Below are 25942 nucleotides of genomic sequence, written 5' to 3' on the forward strand. Positions count from 1 at the left end.
GACGATCGAACAGCAAGGAGGCATCGCGGCGATTTCATCGCGGCGATCCCGAACAGACCACTGAGCTAACCGGCAATGGTTTACTTTCACTTTAGATGCGGCGTTCAACTTTGAACGCCATGTCTAAAGGGTTAATAGCACGCGGCACTTCGGTCAGTGCCGCGCTCTATTAGCCACGGGTCCCGGCCACTGCTAGGTGCCGGGCCCGACGCGCTATAGACAGGAAGTGGGCTGAGGGCGTACAGGTACACCCTCCGTCCCCAACAGGTTAAACATAATTTAATAAAGTTATTCTTTTTTCAGTAGTTATTGCTCTTTTTTTCTGTGTCAAATTGTTTAGTTGGAGCTATACTGTTTATTAGCATTTAGAGACCCTTGGCACCATGATTACAGTGTGATTATTTCAGTGACTATGGGGATTATTTATGGTAGTGTTTTGTGTCTAATACTCTATTGTTCTGTGGTTTCCACAGCTTCCAATCCAGGGTATGGACTTTAGAGCCCGTGAGCAGGCTTGGCTCACACACATTAATGAAGTCTTCAGGGAAAATATGGTGATTTTAAACTCTAATGGATATAATGCACAAGAGCAGAGCTCAAAATTAAAAAATATTCTACATAAAAGGACAAAGGTGTGGTGGAACAAGCATTTTCTGGAGAATTATCTGATGAAAGGACTCATTCCGAGGGGAATTAGAGTACAGGTCTTCCCGTCCTTCCCCATTGAAGATGTCCTATTTTAAACTAAATGGCAGGAATATGCAAATACATGTTCCAAGGGATGTATGGAGTTACTGGTGCAAGCGAATATGTCATCATTTTGTGAAATAGAGAAGGAAATTGAAGTAATTCAAAATGATATTAAATGAAATTTTTCTAAGGAAGATCTGGAGAAAGTCAATGCAGTATGCCAAATGGGAAAAAGACATTAGTGGTGTAAAATCTCAAAAGTACCAGAGAAATAATCAGGTATACAAGTGGAGACAGTTCAAGGAAAGATGTCAATACACAGTTAGATCCAGATCATCCTCAATGTCTTCAACTAGATCATCTTTTGATGAATCTAGTACACCTAGAGAGAACTACAATGCTTGCCAACCAGCCCATAACCAGTGGGAACAGAAAAGACAAAAGAGAAGAATTTCCCCACCCAATTAGGATTGGAAAAAAACAAGGAATAACAATGAGGTAATTAATTTATCTAAGCATATGCTCTCTGATGAACAACTTGACATACTGCAGAGAGGACTGAATTTTGTGCCAACTAATCATTTCGATTACTTTACAGCCCTAAAGGATTTAAATCTCTTTTAACATTATTTGTTATTGAGGAAGTTGCATAGTAAGAGGAAACAACATATGATCATTCTGTGAGGCCATTAAGATTTTGGAAGAACTACTAGCTGAACAGGATTCTGAATTAAATCAAAAAAAGTAGGGGAAGAATTAAAGCACATTCCAACAAAAATAACTAGAAAACAATAACTAGAAAACAACGTCTAGTCCTACAAGCATATGAGGATGTGGTATATAAACCAGCAGACAAGGGAGGAAAGTGGTGATCTGGCCAGTAGTACAGTACGAAAAATACATTTTTCATCAACTTAAAGATAGGAACACTTATGAGAAATTAAAATATAATCTGTTGAGTTCCTTTATGTCCCAACTAGAGGATATTCTTGAGAGAGCTTTCCAACAGGGAATTATAAATAAGAACATCAAAGAGTAATTGTCTACCTGCCCTCAAGTTCTGACTTTTTATATAATTTCTAAGATCCATAAAAATACCCTTGATCTCCCAAGACGCCAAATAGTGTCAGGAGTGGAAGGGTTATGTGACCCAGTTTGCAAATTTATAGACCACTATGTTCAACCACTCGTAGAGTGTTTACCTTCCTTTGTCAAGGACACTACAAGCGTCCTGGGGAGATTCAATGGGATTTTTATGGAACAAGATATGTACATGGTGACAGCGGACGTTGAGTCCCTATATACATACATTCACCATGCGGATGGATTGAAAGCCACACAATTCTGTTTGGCGTCCAGGTAGTGGGACACCGACACCTGCCATTTAATTTTTTGTTTTTTTAGAACACATCTTGACTCATAATTTCTTTACCTGCAAAAATCTATTCTACTTGCAAAAAAAGGGCTACTGCCATGGGGGCCGCTTGCGCCTCTTTGTACACAAACCTCTTTCTCGGGTACTGGGAGAGGGGTTTGTTCCAATGCGGAGGGTGCCGGTGGCCGACCATGTGCAGTACTGGTTCACATATATAGATGATGTGTTATTTTTTTGCAGGGGTCTGTGCCTCAACTGGAATCATTTACGGAGAGTCTTAATGACAATAACATCAATGTCAAATTAACATATAAACACAGTCAACAATCACTGGACTTTTTGGATATACAAATTAAAAAAGGCTTTGATGGCTTTCTCTCAACAGATGTTTACAGGAAGGCTACAGCCACTAATTCCCTCTTGCATACAAGCTCTGCACATACAGCTTCGACTATAAAAGCAGTACCAACTGGTCAATTCCTAGGTTTAAGGTGAATTTGCTCCACTGAGGAAGAATTTAAAAAGCAAAGTCAACTTCTGACGGAAAGATTTTTACAACGTGGATATAGTAAACGCAGTGTCAAGTATGCTTATCAGAGAGCACGTCATACACAAAGGGAGGACCAACTAAAAGGTAGGAAAAAAGAACAAAAAAATACACAGAATTTGAAAGATTTATTTCTACATTGAACTGTGAATGGGAAATTATACGATGCGGTCTGCAAAGGAATTGGGGTATTTTGCAAACTGTCCCACAACTCGCTGCGATTATACCACAAAAAGTACAAATGACAGGTAAAAGAAATAAAAATCTAAGGGATACCCTCGTTAGGAGCCATTTTGTGGCGAAAGTGATAAACCCCTTTAATTCTAAAGGCCCCAGAGTGGGTTGTTTCCCCTGTGGGGACTGCCGAGCTTGTTGCAATATAGAGTGAGCCACAGAATTTTCATCAGCTGATGGACAGCACAGCTTCTCTATCCGCCAGTATGTCTTGTGCAGTAGCTCCTTCATGATTTATTATGCTACACGTACCCATCAAAAGATTTATATAGGATTAACCTCCAGAGAATTACGTATTAGAACAAGGGACACGTGCAGGACATACTGGCAGCTAGAGTGGTTGAGGATATTTTAAAGACATTACCCAAGCACTTTTAATTGTTCCACCGGTGTGATCCTAGGCAGCTAAAGATTAGGGGAATAGAAAAACTGAATTTGGGGATTAGAGGCGGTCATCTCAAAAAGATATTGGCCCAGAAAGAAAGCAGGTGGATAGTGACTTTGGGCACGATGGCATCTACAGGCCTAAATGAACAATTGAGTTTTCCACCATTCCTATGATATTTTGGCATTATATCCCTTTGATATGGTTTTAATACTACAGTATATACTCGAGTATAGGCCGAGTTTTTCAGCACGATTTTTCGTGCTGAAAACACCCCCCTCGGCTTATACTCGAGTGAACTCCCCCACCCGCAGTGGTCTTCAACCTGCGGACCTCCAGAGGTTTCAAAACTACAACTCCCAGCAAGCCCGGGCAGCCATCGGCTGTCCGGGCTTGCTGGGAGTTGTAGTTTTGAAACCTCCGGAGGTCCGCAGGTTGAAGACCACTGCGGCCTTCAACATCATCCAGCCCCCTCTCACCCCCTTTAGTTCTGACTACTCACCTCCGCTCGGCGCTGGTCCGGTCCTGCAGGACTGTCCGGTGAGGAGGTGGTCCGGTGGGATACTGGTTCCGGGCTGCTATCTTCACCGGGGAGGCCTCTTCTAAGCGCTTCGGGCCCGGCCTCAGAATAGTCACGTTGCCGTGACAACGACGCAGAGGTGCGTTCATTGCCAACGTACTTCTGCGTCATTGTTAAGGCAACGCCTCTATTCCGGGCCGGAAGCACGGAGAAGAGGCGCCCCCGGTGAAGATAGCAGCCCGGACCACCTCCCCACCGGACCACCTCCTCTCCGGACAGCCCTGCAGGACCGGACCAGCGCCGAGCGGAGGTGAGTAGTCAGAACTAAAGGGGGTGAGAGGGGGGCTGGATGATGTTGAAGGCCGCAGTGGTCTTCAACCTGCGGACCTCCGGAGGTTTCAAAACTACAACTCCCAGCAAGCCCGGACAGCCGATGGCTGCCCGGGCTTGCTGGGAGTTGTAGTTTTGAAACCTCTGGAGGTCCGCAGGTTGAAGACCACTGAGGGCGAATGATGAGAAGAGGATGATGAAGGGGGGGGTGTGGGGATGATGAAGGGGGGATGTGTGGGATGATAAGGGGATGATGAAGGGGGGGGGTGTGGGATGATAAGGGGATGATGAAGGGGGGATGTGTGGGATGATAAGGGGATGATGAAGGGGGGATGTGTGGGATGATGACAAGGGGATGATGATGAGGATGTTAATGACGGGTCTGGATGATGACAGGGGGGGATGAGGTATTTCCCACCCTAGGCTTATACTCGAGTCAATAACTTTTCCTGGGATTTTGGGTTGAAATTAGGGGTCTCGGCTTATACTCGGGTCGGCTTATACTCGAGTATATACGGTATCTTTTTTTCCCTATCTTTTAGTGTTGTGACATTTATGTGACTTTGACATACATTTGACTTTTGTTTTATGTGATGCTGATGAAGAACATTGATAAAAAGAACTTATTAACCAGAACATCGTGTGCTGCTGATTACATCTTTTTTTTTGCCTTTCTCGTTTCTTTTTTTTATTTATTTTTTTCACGTTATTGTGTATATTGTGCATATTTTTCATATCTTTTGCATTGGTGGTGGGTTTGTGGTCACATATATGTTTACACATATTGTAAACAAAATATTAGTAAAGCACAGGCTTTTTCTTACTTAACACAAATTTGTTTCTGTTTTTGTGATTGTTTCAGCATATTATTCACTTAAATGTTTGCATTATGAAGTTTTATGGCATATAACTTTGTATGTTTGCACTCCTTGATATTACATGTTACATATTATTAACTCTCAATTGATCGTGTTTTTATGGCACTATATTCACTTCACACGTTATTTGCACATAGGGAACAATGGTATCGGAATTTATATTATTATTGTGCACTTCTTCTCTACAATAACCTTTTTGGTTAGCTAATGGTTTAATAATAGATGTGAAATCTTAATGGTTGACATAGTATTTATGAGGTTGCAATGTAATAGTTATTGGACTGTCTAGAGACATTGTTTTTAAGCATAATGTATTTTTACACTGACATAGGTTGCACTGAGCACTTGCAGGCACTAGATGGCAGCAAAGGGAACTTACGGTTGTAATAGTATACTGCACATGTGTGGTGCGCATGCGCTGGGAAGTCCAGGCAGCACTTCCCATCCTCTGGGCGTCTTTTGTCTCTGTGGGCAGGACTTAAAATTACGTTTTTGGGCACCTGCTCGCGGTTGCTGTGAAGCAGGGGATGGGTACGTGACTGTTCCGGGACCCGGCGAATGCACCGTTATACACATGTTCAGTTCTGACTAACGCCAAATGCATGATTTGTGATGCTATAACTGTATGGGCATTTACAACAATAGAGAGTCTTCTATTATTAGGTTGTCCCAGGTTGTGCAACTTATTGCAGTGATATAGCTATCAGTTGTATATTGGTCTCTTGTCTTCCCTGTGCACTTTTTTGATATGGTTAATTAGACATTATGTGATTTAACGGTGCCTAGCTCATTGCATGTTTTTAGAATTTTTATATTTCCCTGTATTTTAAACATGATTTAATAAAGTGATTATTTTTTCATTAGTTATTGCTCTTTTTTTCTGTGTCAAACTACTAGCTGAGTACCCGCTGCCTGGTTTTTCCTACCTTATCCTTGTGGGGGAGGAAAAGCAACAAAGGAGGAAGCTTTTGTCCTCATATCCCATCCCAACCCTAAATCCCTTACTCATATTCTGACCTCATATCCTGTCCTCATATTTTGTTCTTATATCTTGACCCCATATCCTGTCCCCATATCCCATCCTCATATCCTGTCCTTATATCCCATCCCTATATCCTGTCCTCATATCCCATCCTCGTATCCCATCCTCGTATCCCGTCCCTATATCCTGACCCCCATATCCCGTCCCTATATCCCGACCCCCATATCCCGTCCTCATATCCCGACCTCATATCCCTTCCTCATATACTGACTTCATATCCCGACCCCATAGCTAATCCTCATTTCTAATCCTCATATCCCATCCTCAGGAGGGGCTGCGTTGTGGTAAAGATATTGTTAGCAGAAAATAATAAGGGTGTGGCTTAAAGGGTGGGCATGTCTTTGTGAGATGGGACATGGCATGCAGGGAGGGTGTGGCTTGCCAGCTGGACTGACGCATTCACCAGGAGATGCAGAGCAGAGCTTGTGGAGTAAGGCACCAGAAGTCCTGTATACTTGCATGGGACTTGAAACAAAAATCTCATCCTTCCCATATAGGGGCAGGTTAGGGGTTAATTAAACTTTTTTTTTCCCGTAAATATTTTTATTGAAATTTTTTTTCCAAACAATTTACAAACAAAAAGACCACATAGCATGAATATGAATGTACATACCAATGGCAGTACTGATTAGTGATCCGACAGGTAGTAATTACATAGTAATTGTGGTCAAATATAACAAAACTAAACAAGGGAAAAGGGAAGGACACATTGACATACAGTATGCATATTTACAATGTACAAAATTGTAAGAGTATTGGTCTAGTGAACCAAAAATAATAATCCAGTTAGAGATACAAAAACATCAGGCATCTGCTCCACTACATAGTAAATCTAGTTTGTTCAATACTAAGGTTATATAAGCGAGATGGTGAATGGTGAATCAAAACAATAACAGTAGTAAAACCGTGTCTAAATTTTTGAGCTGCGAAAACACCGGCTATGTAAAATTTTAAATGTTGCGACAGTGTGGGGAGGCTAGCCAGTTACTCCAACGTTTTAGAAACTTCTGATATTGACCGGATCCTAGAGCAATAATTTTTTCGTATGATAAAGTGGTAGTTATTTTATTAATTAGAATGTCAATGGACAGTATATTATCAGATTTCCAGTGAATAACTATAGAAATTTTAGCTAGTATACAAATCATACAGTATAGATCTCTTAAATGTCGAGGAATCCATTGTAGGTTCAGAAATAACAATACTGTATAAGGTGTCCATAAGACAGTACAACCCAAGGTTTAATTGAGTAGACTTTTGCATGATTTCCAAAAGAGCCGCAGCTTAGGACATGTCCATAGAATGTGATACAATGTGCCAGGGGAATTGCAGCCTCTCCAGCAGGAGTGGGATACTCCAGGGTAAGTATAAGCTAGGCGATCTGGAGTATAATACCATCGCAAAATCGTCTTCAGATTCAATATGTGTGGAGCACCGGAAAGTTGAGTGTATAACCCTAAAAGTGCTTTGCCATTCTTCGTCAGAGAACTGGCATTCCAAATCCCTCTCTCAGAGACGTAAAGGATATGTTTTGATAAAGGTAGTAGAATATAACATACTATTATATAAAGGCTTCAAACCTTTTAGAGGCGTGGCTAGGTTTTTAATAGTTAATCCGTTGAGTAGTTCAGTAGAGGGCTTTAGAGAGTGTAGGAAATGTCTGATTTGGAGAAATTTATAGAAGTCTTGAGGTGGCAGACCAAAACGTGTGCTGATCATTTGAAACGTGGAAATGTGTGTGGATTCATATAACAACTCTACATGAACCCTTTTGCAACTATAATGATAGATCTAGATTGGGGATACTGACTTGAAGTAAAGTAAAGTAAGTGGAAGGACAGATTAAGTAGAATTACGAATATAGGAAACCCATGCAAGATAACTTGCCTTGACAAGCGGCTTTGACAGAATTGGCGGTGACAATTCCCAGTGTGGTAAGTATAATAAATCTTTAGTAGTGTACGCTGAAATTGAATAGTTCTCCATCTCCACCCATGGAGGATCAATCCGGTTGCTCCACCAATGCCGCAACATAGATACTAGTGTAACCGTATAGTAGATTTTTAAATCAGGAGATCCTAGGCCTCCCATTGTTGTTAGTTTTTTCATTATATTCACTGATAGCCTTGGTTGTTTGCTTGCCCAAATGAAAGAGGAGAGCAGTTTTTGAGCAGTAGTGGAAAAGGAAGTAGGTAATATAATAGGAAGAGTCCGGAACAGGTAAAGGAAGCGTGGGAGTAAAAACATTTTAAAAGTGGCTATTCTGCCCACCCATGAGATTTCGGAACTGGATAATCTATCTGCTTCAGTTGAGATAGATAGTAATGGGCCATAGTTTTCTTTATAAAGAGTATCGTGTGGGTAAGACAAATGGATGCATAGATATTGTAGATAAGTGGATTGCCAGTCAAAAGAAAAGGAGGACCTCAGAGCGGAGAGTGAAGATGTGGGGAGATTGATGGGTAAGGCTTGTGTTTTGGATTGGTTTAAATGATAGTAGGATATGTCCCCAAATATGGAGATATTGTGCATTACCGCAGGTAATGAAACTTCAGGTGCAGTTAAGGAGATAATCACATCATCTGCATATAAAGAAATGACGTGTGACTTACGCCCGATCACCACTCCTGATATATTGTCATCGAGTCTAATGGATTGGACCAAAGGTTCCATAGAAAGTATGTAAATGAGGGGTGATAGTGAGCAACCCTGATGGGAACCATTTGTGATCTCAAATGAGTCCGAGGGTGTTCCATTAGCTAGTACTTTGGCAGAAGGCGAGGAGTAAAGAGATGAAAGCGCTGAGAGAATTCCTCCGGAAAAAACCATATGTTGAAGGATCGAGAAGGCGTACGACCACCGGAGGTAGCCGAAGGCCTTCTCGGCATCCAAAGCTAAGATTAAAGCGGGACTGTTAGTTTTTTCAAGGTGGTGGAACACATTTAAGAGACATCTGGTGTTGTCGGAGGCTTGTCTGCCCGCAACAAATCCCGACCGGTCTTTGTTAACCAAAAAAGGGAGGATTGGGGAAACCCGGGAGGCAAGTAATTTGGCGAATATTTTTACATCTTGGTTTAATAGGGAGATTGGGCGGAAATTTTGGGGGCGATCAGGCGTTTTGCCCGGTTTAGGGAGAGTAGTTATAGTTGCTTGCAAGTTCTCCTTGGGTAGTGTGCCTGAGGTCATGGCTGCCTGACAAAAGGCCGCTAGGTGCAGGGCTAGAATTGTTTTAAATGATTTATAATAGGAATTAATAAAGTCATCTGGGCCAGGAGCTTTGTTGGCAGGGAGAGAATTTATGGTCTGCAAAACCTCCTCAGGAGATATCTCCGTGCATAGGGATGACAGTTGAGAGGAAGAAAGTTTAGGTAAATTGAGGCGGGAGAGATGGGAATTGGTGATGTCAGCAAGGTCAGGAGGAGAAGGTATAGACTCACGTAAATTATACAAGTGAGAATAGAAAGTTTGAAGGCATTAGCAATAGCAGAGGGAGTGTAAAGTTTTTCGTTTGTGGTCGGATGCAACAAATATGGTATGCGGGCTCTTAATTGATGTTTTTTTTAATCTGTTGGCAGCTTGCCAGCCTTATTGTTTTGTGTGTAGTACCAGGCTTGTAATATACGATAGGATTTTTCATATGAAGTGAGAAGACAACACAAATCTCTACGTGGATCCGCTACTCGTTTAGCCGTCTCATTAGATGGCGTAGTTTTATTAAAATGTTATACCAAGCGTAGTTGGGATAAAATGTCTTACAACTTTTTCTCCCGCTCCTTTTTTAAAGAGGAACCGTATTTGATGCATAGACCTCTAATAACCGCCTTATGGCAGTTCCACAAAGTTATCGGATCAGAACTAGAAGGACCATTGATCTCAAAATACTCATTAAGGTCACGTTTTAAATTAGAGACATAGGTAGGGTTTGACCACAAAAATGGATTACTACGCCATGTGTATGATGGAGGTGAGGCGGAGGTATCTTTAAGTTGTAAGGTGATGGCAGCATGGTCTGACCATTTAATTATTTCAATGGAGGAGTTTAAAGCATTACTTAACAGAGACCTATCTAATAAAAAAATATCAATACGGGAATATGTGTTATGTGCCCCAGATAAGAATGTGAAATCTTTTTCAGTAGTATGGTGAATACGCCAGATGTCATATAAATCATATTCAGATAGGAGAGGAGAAATAGAGGATGAGGGAAAGCGAGAGAGAGAAGAAGAATCTAGGGCAGGCTCAACAATGGAATTGAAGTCGCCGCAAACGACCAAGGATCCCCATGTGGACAGGCGAGCAGTTTGAAAAATACGTTTAAGAAATCTCAATTATCCCACATTGGGAGCATACATAGATAATATTGTATACTTCACGGCATTAATAGAGCAACGGAGGAGCACATACCTGCCTCACTTTTCTGACACAACCTCCTGCAGGGTGAAAGCAACTGTGTTCTTTATAGCGAACAGGACTCCATGTGATTTGGAACTATAATGAGAGAGAAATATGTGAGAAAAAGCTGGGTGCTTTATGCGTATTGCATCTTTGGCTAGTAGGTGTGTCTCTTGTATACATAAAACATCGCATTTTAAACTATGTGCCTACATCCACATGTAAGAACGTTTATGAGGAGAATTCAAACCATTCACATTTATGCTAGCCATAGTTATGGCCATTTTTTGACCAAGTTATAATAAGCGTAACATTGTTGCATATATAAATTATTAAAGGGACAGAATGCACCTCCCAGCCAGCGTGCGTCTGATTAGGGTGGGACAGATACCAAGGACCAAAAGTAAACATGGATGTCAATATAGGGGAAAACATAAAAAACACAGAATATAACATCAAACATACGAAAACCCTTGACACCAAAGGATAAGTGCCGTCATCCAAGGAGTGGGGGTCAGAGTACACTCTGAAGCCTGAGGACATGGGCACATCACCAGAGCCCGCCTAACTGGTATCAGTGAAGAAACAATCCGGACAGTGCAAAAGTCACGCTGTAGATCAATCTTTGTCCAGTGGCTGAGGGCGGCGGGACTTGTTTAGAGAAGTTGCATTTATAGGTGTTAGGTTCCAGGACTTTAGCAAATCTTTGCCCTCCGAGAGGGTGCGAATCACAAATGTAGAGTTATCTCTCCGAATTAGCAGCCGGAGGGGGAATCCCCATCTGTACAAAAGTTTGGCAGAGCATAACGCAGTGGTGATGGGTAACAGTGCCCTTCTAGCCTGTAAGGTAGCGGCTGAAAGATCAGCATAAAGCGGAAATACGGTGGTAAGGTGCTGGGCGCCCGTTTTTTTTTTTCTGGTGAATTCCATTAGGCGCTCTTTAATATGGAAGAAATGGACTCGGGCCAGGATGTCTCTCGGCACCGAGTCGTCCAGATGTCTGGGTATAAGGTGTGCTCTGTCAATAATGAGGTCTTGTGGTGAGCAATTAGGGAGAATAGCTTTTAACAGAGAGAGCACATAGTCAGGAATCTCAGCAGGAGTAACACTTTCTGGGACACCACAGAGTTTAAGGTTATTGTGGCAACTCCTGTCCTCGAGGTCAGCCACTTTGGCTTTAAGTGTGGATAGGTCATCTTCCACTTCATAATAATGTGAGTCTATGAGTGCATTGTGTGAAGAGGCAAAGTCGTCGAACCAGCTGGTTTATATCTCTTAGGAAAGTAGAGCGCAGCAACATTAGCATATCTCTCATTGTAGTGTCAGTGAGTGACTGTCCCAGTACAGGTATGTCAGCTAGAGGATCTGTAGCTGCATTTGATAAATCAGCAGTATCAGCAAACTCTCCTATCTTGGTTCGGCTTGTAGCTGTGGGAGATAAGATATTGGGTTCAGCTGCATTGAGCGGTGCGCTCCCTGGGAAGAGCAGGTACTGAGAGCCTCTCCACGTTCCTCCTTTCCAGGGCCCGAGTGCAGCACAGACGGTTCAGGGCTCTGCAGGAATATGTCAGCCCCAACAGTGTGCAGGTCCGGGACCGAAGTTGATCTGCGCCAGGAAGGTGAGTGTTGTGCGCCCGCTGTGCTTGTAGAGGCGCCGGGAAAAATCTGCTGCACAGGAGATGAGGTGGGCTGTATTCCGGCTGCGCCATTTTGCAGGAAGGCCTTGCGCGGTACAAAAGAGAATTTCGCCAAGGAACCGCGGTGGTTCGGGTACCGGCGTCTCCCCGCCATGGTAGTGGAGGAGAGGAAGCTGTTAGGAGCTGAAGAATGTCCGGTAGGTGCTGGGATCAGGTCGCTTTAGCGGGTTAGCTAGTGGAGCTCTGCTAACTCGCGACCATGCGCCTCGGCTGCCAGGCCACGCCCCCCGGTTAATTTAACTATTATATATTTTTATTTGACATATAAGTAACATGTGACCAAGTATTATCAAAATATCTCCAGCTGTTTGGAAGTTATGCAGTAACATATTTTTCCCATAGATTTGTATGGGACTTTAAATAAAATCCCCCACCTCTCACAAATGGGGGTGTGTAAGGGTTAAATTATCTATTCTATGTTTGTTGTTGACATATAAGTAACATGTGTGCCAAGTTTCATGTTAATATCTTTAGTGGTTTGGAAGTGATGCTGGAACATACAGACATACACACACGTTGAATTTTTTATATATAGACTAGCAGAGTACCCGGCGTTGCCCGGTTTTTCCTTCCTAATCCTTGTTGGGGAGGAAAATAAACAAAGGAGGAAGCTTTTGACTTCACATCCCATCATATATTGTTGTCATATCACAACCCCATATTCCGTCTTCACATCCCGACCTCCTATCCCGTCATCATATCTAGACCTCATATCCCGTCCTCCTATCCCGACCTCCTATCCCGACCTCCTATCCCATCCTCCTATCCCGACCTCCTATCCCGACCTCCTATCCCGACCTCCTATTCCGACCTCCTATCCCGGTCCTCCTATTGCGTCCTCCTATCCCGTCCTCCTATCCCGTCCTCATGTCCCGTCCTCATGTCCCGTCCTCCTGTCCCGACCTCCTATCTCGACCTCCTATCCCATCCTAATAGCCCGACCTCCTATCCCATCCTCCTATCCTGACTCGTAATATGTGTACCAGGTATTGAAATATCTCCAGCCATACGGAAGTTATGTGGGAACATACATTTCCCATTGATTTGCATGGGACTTTAAACAAAACCCCCAACTCTCACAAATGGGGGTAGTTAAGGGTTAAATTAACTATCCTATATTTTAAGTGGACATATAAGTAACATGTGACCAAGTATTATCGAAATATCTCCAGCCGTTTGGAAGTTATGCAGTAACATATATTTCCCATTGACTTGTATGGGACTTTAAACATAAACCCCGCCCCTGGCAAATGGGGGTGAGTAAAGGTTAAATCACCTCTCCTATGTTTGTTGTTGACATATAAGTAACATGTGTGCCAAGTTTCATGTTAATATCTTTAGCCGTTTGGACGTGATGCTGGAACATACACACATACATACATACACACATACATACACACACACACGTTGACCGTATATACTCGAGTATAAGCCGAGTTTTTCAGCACGATTTTTCGTGCTGAAAACACCCCCTCGGCTTATACTCGAGTGAACTCTCCACCCGCAGTGGTCTTCAACCTGCGGACCTCCAGAGGTTTCAAAACTACAACTCCCAGCAAGCCCGGGCAGCCATCGGCTGTCCGGGCTTCCTGGGAGTTGTAGTTTTGAAACCTCCGGAGGTCCGCAGGTTGAAGACCACTGCGGCCTTCGACATCATCCAGCCCCCTCTCAGCCCCCTTTAGTTCTGTACAGTACTCACCTCCGCTCGGCGCTGGTCCGGTGCTGCAGGACTGTTAGGAGAGGAGGTGGTCCGGTGGGATAGTGGTTCCGGGCTGCTATCTTCACCGGGGAGGCCTCTTCTAAGCGCTTCGGGCCCGGCCCCAGAATAGTCACGTTGCCTTGACAACGACGCAGAGGTACGTTCATTGCCAACGTACTTCTGCGTCATTGTCAAGGCAACGCCTCTATTCCGGGCCGGAAGCGCGGAGAAGAGGCGCCCCCGGTGAAGATAGCAGCCCGGAACCACTATCCCACCGGACGACCTCCTCTCCGGACAGCCCTGCAGCACCGGACCAGCGCCGAGCGGAGGTGAGTACTGTACAGAACTAAAGGGGGGTGAGAGGGGGCTGGATGATGTCGAAGGCCGCAGTGGTCTTCAACCTGCGGACCTCCGGAGGTTTCAAAACTACAACTCCCAGCAAGCCCGGACCGCCGATGGCTGCCCGGGCTTGCTGGGAGTTGTAGTTTTGAAACCTCTGGAGGTCCGCAGGTTGAAGACCACTGAGGGCGGATGATGACAAGAGGATGATGAAGGGGGGGTGTGGGATGATGACAAGAGGGGGTGTGGGATGATGAAGGGGGGGTGTGGGATGATGAAGGGGGGTGGGGATGATGACAAGGGGATGATGAAGGGGGGGGTGTGGGATGATTACAAGGGGATGATGAAGGGGGGTGGGGATGATGACAAGGGGATGATGAAGGGGGGTGGGGATGATGACAAGGGGATGATGAAGGGGGGATGTGTGGGATGATGACAAGGGGATGATGACAGGTGATGATGATGAGGGTCTGGATGATGACAGGCGGTGATGATGATGAGGATGTTAATGACGGGGGTCTGGATGATGACAGGGGGGGATGATGTATTTCCCACCCTAGGCTTATACTCGAGTCAATAACGTTTCCTGGGATTTTGGGTCTCGGCTTATACTCGGGTTGGCTTATACATATATATATATATATATATATATATATATATATATATATATATATAGATTTTGCATAAGCCCTCAATCTGCATTATAAGGAAACGTTAACACGTGTATTTTGCTGCAGATGTGAATGTATCCTTAGTCCCTTAGTTGTACAAGAGCTACAGAGTCATAGGGTAACTTTGCATTTCAGAGGATAAATACTGTAGTGTTATTCCCAGTCCAGTGTGGTCTATTTTTCTGTGCTGCCTGCTCCCCACAAAGGTCAAACTTTTAGGGGGACAGGCTGCACTGACAGAATACACTGGGAGTTGTTATCCTAAATGACAATACTCTGAAATGCTGAAATGCTTCAGTCCTGTCCTGAAGAACTATAATACCCATCTGTTAAACATAAACACAAAGAAAGGCTGCTGGCTTTTACAGGAGTAATGCCACCAGTCATTGTGTTAAGCAGCTACAGGTATATCCCCCCCCCCCTCCCATCAGTGACAGTGTAAATGCTGTACTTACACAAGACTCCAGTCTCTGTGCCCTCCCTCCATGAAGCTGGGAGTGGGTTAAACTCTGCAGGCTCCATGTGCTTTGTGCAGCAGCTGGAAGAGTGAGGGGGTGTGAGCGCTTTCTCCCCTCCTCTCTCTATATGCTAGTGATTTTCTTCACATCACCCACCCTGCATGCTGGCGACTCTGTCCGGGGGCGTGTGACGTCACGCCTCCACCCCCCGTTAGACGTCACGCTCCGCCCCTCAATGCAAGCCTACGGGAGGGGCGTGACAGCTATCACGCCCCCTCCCATAGGCTTGCATTGAGGGGCGGAGCGTGACATCACACGGGGGCGGAGCGTGACATCACACGGGGGCGGAGGCGTGACGTCACACGCCGCCGGCCTTGTGGTCGTCGGTAATCAGACTTGGAGCGAACACGCTCCGGGGACTGATTACAAACAGGGTGCCGCGTGCAAGATCCCGGGGGTCCACAGCGGCGGGACTCCCGCGATCAGGCATCTTATCCCCTATCCTTTGGATAGGGGATGAGATGTCTAAGCACCGGAAAACCCCTTTAAGCAGCAGCCTAAATGGCCTAATGCTAGAGTCGCCTCTGCTGTTACACCCTATACCCTTATAATTGTGGCCCCAGATGTTAAAGGAATAGTGTATCGAAAAATAACTTATTGTTATTATTATTGCTAAATTATTGATTAATTACCTTTGGGTAGGGGATAAGTTATAGATCACGGGGGGTCCAAGCACTGAGACCCCCCAGATCTCCTGAATGGGGCCCGGCAGTCTGCTGGAAGCGGCCGTTCCATACCCCGCAGGAAGGGGCAGAAGACACACCCCCTCCATGTATCTCTATGGGATACATGGAAGGGCGTGTCAGCTGGCGCACTGCCACGGCCCTGTTCAGGAGATCGCGGGGGGTCCCAGTGCTCCGGCGATCTATAACTTATCCCCTATCCAAAGGATAAATTATTTTTTATTACACAACTTCTTTAACCCCTTAATGACGCAGGACGTCATATTTACGTCCTGCGCCGGCTCCCGCGATATGAAACGCACATCTCGTCGGTCCCGGCGCTCATCAACGGCCGGGACCCGTGGCTAATACCACACATCGCCGATCGCAGCAATGTGCGGTATTAACCCTTTAGAAGCGGCGGTCAAAGCTGACCGCCGCTTCTAAAGCGAAAGTGAAAGTATCCTGGCTAGTCAGTCGGGCTGTTCAGGACCGCCGCGGTGAAATCGCGGCGTAACGAACAGCTTACAGGACACCGGGAGGGCCCTTACCTGCCTCCTCGGTGTCCGATCGACGAATGACTGCTCCGTGCCTGAGATCCAGGCAGGAGCAGTGAAGCGCCGATAATGCTGATCACAGGCGTGTTAATACACGCCAGTGATCAGCATAGGAGATCAGTGTGTGCAGTGTTATAGGTCCCTATGGGAGCTATAACACTGCAAAAAAAAAGTAAAGAAAAAGTGTTAATAAAGGTCATTTAACCCCTTCCCTAATAAAAGTTTGAATCACCTTCAGATCACGGCGCAAAATGAGTCCTCATACCGCCCTGTACGTGGAAAAATAAAAAAGTTATAGGGGTCAGAAGATGACATTTTTAAATGTATACATTTTCCTGCATGTAGTTATGATTTTTTCCAGAAGAACTACAAAATCAAACCTATATAAGTAGGGTATCATTTTTACCGTATGGACCTACAGAATAATGATAAGGTGTCATTTTTACCGAAATATGCACTGCGTAGAAACGGAAGCCCCCAAAAGTTACAAAATGGCGTTTTTTCTTCGATTTTGTCGCACAATGATTTTTTTCCGTTTCGCCGTGAATTTTTGGGTAAAATGACTAATGTCACTGCAAAGTAGAATTGGTGACGCAAAAAATAAGCCATCATATGGATTTTTAGGTGGAAAATTGAAAGGGTTATGATTTTTAAAAGGTAAGGAGGAAAAAACGAAAGTGCAAAAACTGAAAAACCCTGCGTCCTTAAGGGGTTAAAGGGGTACTCCGGTGGAAGACTTTTTTTTTTTTAATCAACTAGTGCCAGAAAGTTAAACAGATTAGTAAATTACTTCAATTAAAAAATTGTAATCCTTCCATTACTTATTAGCTGCTGAATACTACAGAGGAAATGCTTTTCTTTTTGGAACACAGAGCTCTCTGCTGACATCATGACCACAGTGCTCTCTGCTGACATCTCTGTCCATTTTAAGAACTGTCCAGAGTAGGAGAAAATCCCCATAGTAAACATATGCTGCTCTGGACAGTTCTTAAAATGGACAGAGATGTCAGCAGAGAGCACTGTGCTCATGATGTCAGCACAGAGCACTGTGTTCCAAAAAGAAAATAATTTCCTCTGTAGTATTCAGCAGCTAATAAGTACTGGAAGGATTAAGATTTTTTAATAGAAGTAATTTACAAGTTTGTTTAACTTTCTGGCACCAGTTGATTTATATAAAAAAAAAAGTTTTCCACCGGAGTACCCCTTTAAGCTTTCTGTAGCACTTAACCATGATCCAGTTGTACCCATTGAGCTAGCTGTATGTACTTCTGCATGTGTATTCATCATAATCCCTTCATATTTTCTGTCAAAATGTGCATCATGACCTACTGGTATAAAAGAAAGTACACCCATCTGTGTAATCTCTTCTGTACACAATGGGAGTCATGATTTATAAAATGTTTTATCTATATTTGGAAGGAGAGGGGGGACATTTAGGAGGAGTACTGTGGCACTCTCTCCTAGTGGGCTGACCTCAGAGAGAGGTGGAAACTCCTTCCAACCCAACCCCCTGCTGGGTTAATAAAAACCATAACTCTGCAGAATCTCACACTGAATGGACTTGTGAACTGTCTCTTTCTTCCTTGCCCCAGGACTGCATTAGGAGAATACTGTTAAGTATTGAACTTTTCTGATTTTACTCTGTTTTATTTTCAACAGTTTGTTTTTTATTTTTTGCACAATTTGAATGTCTATTTCTGTAATGTTTTTATAACTAAGTACTGTACCTTTTGTACATTAAATTTAATGCATTTAATGCATGACTTTATTCTCTAAAGAACCTAGCATTATAGTACATAAGAGTAGCTTGTGCCTGGAACTGTCTTTTTTAGTGTGATAAAGTTGTGGTGTGATGAGGGAAGCTGTTGTTGCCCTAGGGCCAGATGGCATTAACCCCTTGTATTGATGACTCCAGGGCGTGGTTTAGCCTAAAACCACCCGAAGGTATACCGCTGGATCCTGGGCTAGGCACAGGGGCAATAAAGACTCTGACGCCAAGTTACGGACAATGGTAGCTTTGGTAAAGGGTAGACAGTTGGTAAAGTCTATCTAGTTCAGCCAGGGCCCAAGGAGGTGACCAGTGATGCAGAGACCTTAAGGGCTTGCTGGGACTTGTAGTAGGACTGGAAAATGTAATGCAGGCCACGCTGACCACGCTGACTTGACAGATGACAGGGACTGACTTGGCTTGACTCATAAAGCTGTGACTTTAGCTTACATGAATTGATGGTGGCTGCAGGACTGGACTTTGAGGCCTCCAACACTCTGGACACACACACTAGGCGACTGCACTGGACATCAGCAGGAAGCGAGAGCTAAGAGAGAAGGGGAGAAGCTCCACCCAGGGATTATATGGGGGAGACTAGCAGGGAGCCCATAGGTCACTCTTGGGATCTCCTGGTCCCTGGTACCTCCTGGGTAACAATCACATGACATAACTTTTAAAGATACAACACATTTTATAATATGATACACTGTAGAACTTATGAACAGGGGGGAAACAGGTGCAATGGGCCCTGGGGACACTGAAGGAGGCTGCCTGACAGGGCAGCAAGTGTACGGGGTAACATCTCCAGTACTGGGCCACCACAGAGTGCTGAGTGTGAACTTGGGCATCCTGTCTGCCAGAAGTGAGAGGTGGTGGCTGCGTTTTGGGTGCAGGCATGTGGGTTGGTTTTGGAGTGTGTGTAACTCATTAATAGCCTAATGCAAAAAGTGTGTGTAAAAGTAAGTGTGGCAGCAGAGTACCCCTCTACAGAAACAACTCAAGATCACAAGCGGAGGAAAGACCAAAGAGGGTCAGGACACAAAATTATCAAAAGTAATAGCAGTGTGTGTTTTGAAGTGTGTCACTGGTTCAATGGAGCTGAGCATGCTCAAGGAAGCTGAGTGTGAACATGATAAATTGATAGTATAGCAATAGGATAGTAGAAATATCTGTGATTGTTTTAGGATGTGTAGGCCCAGAGTCACGTACATGATGCCCACTCTTCTCTCTTCATATTTCAGCTCTCTTATCAGACTCCTCTCTTCTCTTGCCCACTTCTCTCCACATGCCACCTCTCTCCATATGCAACCTATCCTCTCATGCCACCTCTCTCCATATTTCCCTCTCTTCACATTTTTAATCCATAAGTCCCCTTTCTTTCTTCATATGCCCACTTATTTTCTCATTCCCCCACATGTATGACCCCCCTCTTCTCTCCTCTTGCCACCTCTCTCCATATGTCTCCTCTCTCCATGTCACCACACATATGTCCCCTTCTCTCCACATGTCAACCTCCATGTCTCTTCTCTCCACATGTCCATCTACATATGTTCCCTCTCCACATGTCTACCTCCATGTGTTCCCTTTTCTCCACATGTCCACCTCCATGTGTCCCCTCTCACCACATATCCCCATTCCCACCTTCACATGTCCCCTCTCTACATGTCCACCTCCATGTGTCTCCACTCTACATGTCCACCTTCATATGCCCCTCAATCCACATGTCCATTCATATGCCCCTCAATCCACATGTACACCTCCATATGCCCCTCTTCCCACATTTCACCTCTACATGTCCCATCTCTCCACATGCTTCTACACATATTTCCCTTTCTCTTCACATGCCCAACATCCATATGTCCCTCTCTCCACATGTCCACTTTCATTTCCCCTCTTTCCACATGTCCACCTCCATTTTCCTCCACTCTCAATATGTCCACCTCCATATTTCCCATCTCCATATGCCCACCTCCATTTGTCCTCCTCACTCTCCACATGTCCACTTCCATATGTTCCTCACTCTCCACATGGTCACCTTCATATGTCCTCTTTCTCCACTTTCCCCCACACATATGCTCCACTCCACCTGTCTCCTCATGCCCACCTCCCTCTCTTAATATGCCACCTCTCTTCTCATGCCACCTTTCTCCATATGTCCCCTCTCTCCACGTCACCACACATATGTCCCCTTCTCTCCATATGTCCACCTCCATATGTCTGTTCTCTCCACATGTCTACCTCCATATGTCCTCTCTCTCCACATGTCCACCTCCATATGTTCCCTCTCCACATGTCCCCCTTTCTCCACATGTCCCCCTTACTCCACATGTCCCCTCTCACCACATCCATCTTCATATGCCCCTCAATCAACATGTCTTCCTTAATGCCCCTTTCTACATGTTCACCTTCCTATGTCCCTCTCTTTCCACATGTCCAACTTCATATGTCCCTCTCTTTCCATATATCCACCTTCATATGCCCCTCAATCCACATGTCTACCTTCATATGCCCCTTTCTACATGTCCACCTCCATATGTCCCCCTCTCTCTACATGTCTACCTCCATATGTCCCTCTCTTTCCATATGTCCCCTTTTTCCACATTTCACCTCCATATGTCCCCTCTCCACACGCTTCTGCACATATTCCCCCTTCTCTCCACATGCCCAACATCCATATGTCCTCCTGTCTCTGTCCACTTATTACTCAACATGTGCTCACCATTCGTTCACCACAAAACACTCAACACACACCTTCCATCCACCACCCCCTCACTACTAAACATGCACGTCCTGCTATTGAATTAATAGCAGTTTATATATATATATCTATATATCTCTATATATATATATATATATACATACATTTGACACATTTTTATGTGTGTATATATATATATATATATATATATATATACACACACACACACATTTGACAAATTTTTTTTGCAACTTTTTGGACCACTATGCAGTAATGGCAAATTTTCCAAACAGCCATACGTAGGGCATTTTTTCATTTCGAACTTGCAGTGGTTACGAATTTATCAACGTGCGACTGTCGCATAAAAGTCGTACAAGCAAAAAAACACAGCAAACCTTCAACAGCTCACAGTTGTCTTGGAAAATGAATATCAGAGGGGATTTCCCTTACTCTTCTATACGTAAAACAAATTTATTAACACCGTGCAATATTTTGATAAATTTGTAGCACTTAAGGCAAAACCCCCATCAAAATACCATACCAAAAACTGAGCTTAATAAATCTCCCCCCCATGTACCTTCCATTTTCCACCCTCATTGATGAAAATAATATTTTATAATTCCAGATGTTAGGAGCAAAAAGGAATACTGCTACTTTTTTTGCGACTTTTTATCCTGATGTGACATTTCATGCAACATTTAAAAAATTCTTTCCACAGCCAGTTTTGTTAGCCAGGTCTAGGCTGGTGTAGATTTTTAGCTTGTTGGAACATTTTTTTTTTTTTTTACTTGGTGCGACATTCGCACTTGATAAATATATTATCTCTGCTAGTTGAAAAATACTTTATCTCTGCTAGGTGAAATTGACTTTAGTGAAATTTACTTTTTTGCTTAGTGACATCTCTGGCAGAAAAGTTGCAAACAAATGTGCTTTAGCGCATGTGAAACATTTCATGGGACATTTATAAGTTAAGAAATGCTCTGAACACAATGATAAATCTCCCCTTTGGTGGCCAGTTCCCTCCAGCATGGGCAAGAAAGTTCTCAATCTGGCATCCAGGCAATTGAAGGCACCGATAGTCTACACTGCTGCCCTGTGATGCAGAGTTTTGTAAGTGCAATTCCCCACTGTGTATCAGCTGATAGGTGCAGGTTCAGATCCTTTTCCTATATGAATGAAGACAATAATATAACCCTGCATCACACTGTACCTCTGAATATAACACTGCTATACACTGTACCCTTATACTTGTAGACCCCTCATGTTGCCCTCAGATACTCATAGGGGGGAATTTATCAATGTTGGTGTAGGTAGAAGTTTTTTGTAGATCATTTTGGTTGGTCTAAATTAGGTGCAATTTCACCAAATTTACCATTCTTGTGCAAGGCACATGATAAATTTTGTGCAAAGTTCTAAATCTCCACACAGTTCTATATGTACAACTGAGCTGCACCTCACAGGAAAAGTGGACACAGGGATTTTGTTCTATTGCTTTGAGGCCAGGATTCCATTGAGGTTTTTTTGTCCACCAGCAAAAATGCCAGAAAAACTGTCTCAGCTTTTCCTGTGTTTTGTCAGTTTTTCTTGCCTTTTTGCTGGTGCGTGGAAACAGTAATTTTTGTACCCTGTGGCAATTTTTTTTACTGCCTTCAGGTACCACTCTATGGGTCGGATGCAGAGCGCCCGGTTCACAGAGTGTAAGGAGGTGAGGAGTGATGTATAGCATATACAGGATGCAGAGCATCACTACTTACCTCCGCCGGCTGTATAGTATACAGAGATGCATAATGTACCCATGTATTCTATACAGGAGCCAAGCAAGGGAAAAGTTAACCCACGCTGCTGCTGAGCAGTTCTGGGTTAAGTCTTTGTGTGCTATCCTGTATATACAGCTGTCTATAGATGACTGTATATACAGAATACAGTAGGCAGATGTCAACAATTGCAGGCTCCCTGTTTAGAAACACCCCAGGGGAGAGCGCCAAACATGTACTAACCTTTTTTTCTTTCTTTTTTCTTCTCATTTTAGATACGTGAATGCAGAGGATTACGTCAGATTCGGTGGATTGCGACGATGAACATTTTTTAAATATCAAAAGGGTTAACAAGGGCTGTAGGGGTGTGTTTTTTTCAATACAATTTTTTGTGTTGTGTTGTTTATAATTGAATTTTCAGGCTTAGTAGTGGAAGCCGTCTTGTAGACAGAATCCTTTACTAAGCCAGGGGCTTAGCGTTAGCCCCAAAATCAGTTAGCGCTAACCCCCAATTATTACTCCTGTACCCACTGCCACAGGGGTTCCAGAAAGAGCCGGTACCAACAGGGGGGGGACCACATACATATTTTTATTTAATATAGGGTTCCCCCTATTTTCAGTATCAGCCATATACCAACCAAGCAGCAACAGTCTGACATTATCAGGGTGGGCGAGGACCATTGTTACTGTCCCTCCCCACCCTAAATAATGCCAGTCTGTTACCGCATAGGTCCAGGAGCACCATTTTTGATGCTCTGGGCCTGTTGGTACCGGCTCTTCCCAGCACCCCTGTGGTGGTGGGTATAGGGGTAATAATTGGAGGTTAGTGCTAGCTGATTTTGGGACTAACGCTAAGCCCCGGCTTAGTATTGGATTCCGTCTATAAGATGGCTTCCACTACTAAGCCCGAAAATTCAAATATTTAAAACATGACACATTGAAAAAAAAATTTTTATTTAAAAAAAACACTCCCCCACAGCTCTCGTTAACCATTTTATTGAAATTAAAAAAATGCTGGTCATCGTCGCAGTCCACCGAATCTGACGTAGTCCTCCGCATTCACGTATCTGAAATGAGAAGAAAAGAAAAAACAAGAAATATGGGTTTCTTTCGTTGCTAAACTACAACTCCCATAATGGGGGCTGTAGTTAAGTAACAGCTGGAGTCTCCCTGCTTGGGAACACACTGCCAGAAAGGCTCTGTTCCCATTATGCAAAACGCATAATGAGAACAGTCAGGCCTGGACTGTGTAGCTCCTCCCCTAATAATGTCATCAATAGGGGGCGGAGCAGTAAAGGTCGCAGGGGGTCTCAGGAGTGATCTGTCCCTCTGCCCTTGGACTACTACTCCCATCATGGGATAGAGTCTGTCCCATGATGAGAGTAGTTGTAGTACCGCAGCACTGAGGGATGGCACTTGCACATCCCCCGGCTTCGGGACTTTTAGGACTACTACTCCCATCATGGACAAACTCCATCCATGATGCGAGTTATAGTCCAGAGGCTGAGGTACAGATCGCAGCAGGTCATTCTCCAAAGACCCACTGCGATTTATTAAGTTAACAAGCTGGGGGCACATGTGGCCACACTGGAGGGGAATATTGTATACACTTTCATAATTCATAATCACCACCACCAGGAGATCGGAGCTCAGATTGGTCAAAAGCTATTCACCAATCAAAGCTCCCGTCTCTTGGCGGTGGGGATTATGAATTATAACAGCATATACAGGAGCCTGGAACCGGCAGGGAGCGCAGTGGAGCCGCATGTGCTGCTTAATAAATGCGGATTGCAGCGGGTCTCTGGAGAATGACCTGCTGCGATCTGCACCTCAGCCCCTAGACTATAACTCCCATCATGGATGGAGTCTGTCCATGATGGGAGTAGTAGTCCTAAAAGTCCCGCATGCAAGTGCCATCCCTCAGCGCTGAGGTACTACAACTACTCCCATCATGAAACACACTCTGTCCCATGATGGGAGTAGTTGTGGTTTAGCCGTGTTGAGGGACGGCTCCTGCATCCCCCGGCTGTCTCGGTAGAACACTTTCCTACGTGTCCTTTTTTATAGTGTATTTTTGCATTTAAAAAAAACGTATTTGTGCAAAAAAAATTTGTCTAAAAAAAAAAAAAACGCACATGATAAATTAGTATCCACTATAAAATGCTTTCCACAATACACAAAAAAATTGAGTACTTGCTGTTTGCTCTATCAAAAAAGACGCAAAGTCACTGCGCATATTTTTGCAAAAAAAAAAGAAAAAACACAAGAAAAAGGAGTAAACTTAAAGGGATTATCCACCATAAGGTTATTTTAGTACATACCTGGCAGACAATAATGGACAGGCTTAGGAAGGAGCTTATCTTGGGGCTAAATGGCTATGTTGTGAGATTACCATAACACGGTGGCTAGCTGTTTGTGAACTGGTATTTCCTGTTTGACTTTTCTTTTTCTGACTACAAATCCCACAATTCCATCTTCCTCCCTCTCACACATCAGCCACCCCACCCATTGAAACATAAATGAGCTGCATCCATTCAAATCAGTGTGGTTTTCAATCAGGGTGCCTACAGCTGTTGCAGATTGATCTCTCTCCCACCAAGCGTTCGCTCCACCCACTGAAGCAGACAGGCTCCCTGTCATCAGCTGACTAGTGAGTAAGGTCTCGGCCGCATTGCAACCTGGGAAAAATCTGGGACAACAGTCATGTTGTATGCTGTTAAAAATAAATATTGGAGTGAAAATCACAGAAGAATTGTGAGAAAACCATCACACACAGGTACAGACACCATATTATGAACTACACTAACTTTACAGCCCCTGTAGCATAGTCAAATAAAAAAAAATTCCTGGAATACCCCTTTAATGATAAATCTCCCCCATAGATCCCTCTTATTGCCCCTATATACTTACAGGCCCTCTCATATTGCCCCTATATATTTGCAGTCCCCTCATATTGCCCCTATATATTTGCAGTCCCCTCATAAGGCTCTCCTAAGCACCAAAGCAGACTTCTAAGTTTTAATAGTTTGTAAATGACTTTTATTAAAAATTGGATCCTTCCAGTACTTATTGGCTGCTGTATAAAACAGAAAAATTTGTGAATTTCTTTCCAACATTGCTCTCTGCTGACACCTCTGTCTGTGTCAGGAACTGTCCTTATTAGAAGCAAATCCCCATAGAAAACAT

At 43.9% G+C, this 25942-nt stretch overlaps 1 protein-coding gene across 6 annotated transcripts in view; it reads left to right on the forward strand.

Annotated features, from left to right (window-relative positions):
- LOC130276609 (cholesteryl ester transfer protein-like) overlaps window positions 1-25942 on the forward strand; it is a 264288-nt gene that overhangs the window by 105398 nt on the left and 132948 nt on the right. The window contains exon 1 of one of the 6 annotated variants that reach the window (XM_056526208.1): window positions 2633-2699. The exons of 2 other annotated variants lie outside the window; for them this stretch is intronic. The gene's annotated coding sequence lies outside the window, so the exon portion shown is untranslated. Of the gene's footprint in view, window positions 1-2632; window positions 2700-3954; window positions 4062-13999; window positions 14119-18127; window positions 18149-25942 lie in introns of those variants that run through there. 3 more of the 6 variants (XM_056526210.1, XM_056526209.1, XM_056526214.1) reach the window with 3 other exon arrangements.

Source organism: Hyla sarda, chromosome 6 (genome assembly GCF_029499605.1).
Source record: "Hyla sarda isolate aHylSar1 chromosome 6, aHylSar1.hap1, whole genome shotgun sequence".
Classification (NCBI taxonomy): Eukaryota; Metazoa; Chordata; class Amphibia; order Anura; family Hylidae; genus Hyla; species Hyla sarda.